At 33.8% G+C, this 1,427-nt stretch overlaps 1 protein-coding gene across 1 annotated transcript in view; it reads right to left on the bottom strand.

Annotated features, from left to right (window-relative positions):
- Positions 1-1,427, bottom strand: part of ano6 (anoctamin 6) — a 16,041-nt gene that overhangs the window by 9,580 nt on the left and 5,034 nt on the right. The window lies entirely within an intron of this gene.

Below are 1,427 nucleotides of genomic sequence, written 5' to 3'. Positions count from 1 at the left end.
AAAATGGCTCAGTCCATGTTAAAATATATTTTAAAAAATTTACAAAACTAAACAGCCTACGTCATTTTTACAGTCTTTATTTTACAGTTAAAATAAACGTTTATCAAATAAAGTTTAATGTTACAACTAATCGTGGATCCCTTTAAAAATACACATTGATCTGGCATTTTTAACTTCAAAAGTAACAGTAACACATCAATAATGTTTAATCAAAATAAATCCGAACAAGTCAGAAGAGCTAACAGCACAGGCTTTTGTGGATCTACATTCGAAGTTGAAACGGTTCTTACTGATCTCATATAATCAATAAGAGATGYATTTTGTGTTCATAATACAAAACAAATCAGCATCCTTTTTGGGTGAGTCATAAGTTTAAGTTGTTTACACTCAGCAGCAGCTCCATTGTWCTGACTTCCTTTGTTTTAGCTGCAATGTCTCCATAAAAAGCAGGGAGGTCATAAACTTTAATAYTTTCTCAGTTTTTTAAAACAATTAAACTGCTACAACAAACATCAGATATGTGTTGATCGTCGGTCAACACCATCKTCATTAAACCACAAAAGGTCAGCGTCGCTTCAGCAGAATTACAACGTGCAGCTTCTGTGAAGGGAGTGCCTGCTGGAGACGGAGGATTTACTTTGGTTTGAGCTGATTATGAAAGACGAAATGCTTCAGTGCTCAGTKTGAGTGCTGACTCTGAGAGGCTGGACTAAAGTTTCCAAGAAATTAAAAAGAGTTCGAAACTGGCTGAACAGCTTTGAGGGCTGCATTTCAGTGCCTGTTTTCAGTCAACACTCTACTTCCACGTTGTCGCACAGAACAAAACTATTTAATAAATTCATGATATATCGAGCAACAAGAACGTCTGTGAGCTGCAGATTTGGAAAACAAATTTTCAGACATTATCAGTTCCTATTCAAATACCTGAGGATTTGATCTGTTGCAAAAACAGACCAGGGGTTTAAAGTTACAGTAATCTACATGCCGTGTTACACAAATAATACAATAAGGCAGTTGTGAAAGACAGAAATGGCAACAAACCCACCTGGATCCGCCTGTTTCCCAGTATCCTGTTTGTTTGGTTTTTGTATTCATTTTTCCAAGTAAGYATGAATAAATAACTCCACAAGAAAGTTAATATTACTGTCAGCCTAAGAGAATTAAGTTTTTTTTTCTCATCCTAATTCTGTAAATGAACTCAGCAGCAAAAAGTACCGGTAATTTCTAACCTCAGTACACATTTACAAGTTAAATTATCCAGGTGCAAATAAAAAAACACCTTTTACAAACAACTCAAAGTCAATACAGTTTGTTTTAAGTAAAACATTCAAACTTATATTTCATAATTAATAACTTTAGAAGTTTAACAATTGATTTACTTTTTGTAATTTATGACTTTTTAAAATCAAAACAGAATCTACATGTTG

This window comes from Austrofundulus limnaeus, unplaced genomic scaffold, assembly GCF_001266775.1.
Source record: "Austrofundulus limnaeus strain Quisiro unplaced genomic scaffold, Austrofundulus_limnaeus-1.0 Scaffold115, whole genome shotgun sequence".
Lineage (NCBI taxonomy): Eukaryota > Metazoa > Chordata > Actinopteri > Cyprinodontiformes > Rivulidae > Austrofundulus > Austrofundulus limnaeus.
Note: the sequence above shows the minus strand (reverse complement) of the source record. Positions and strands in the feature narration are given on the sequence as shown.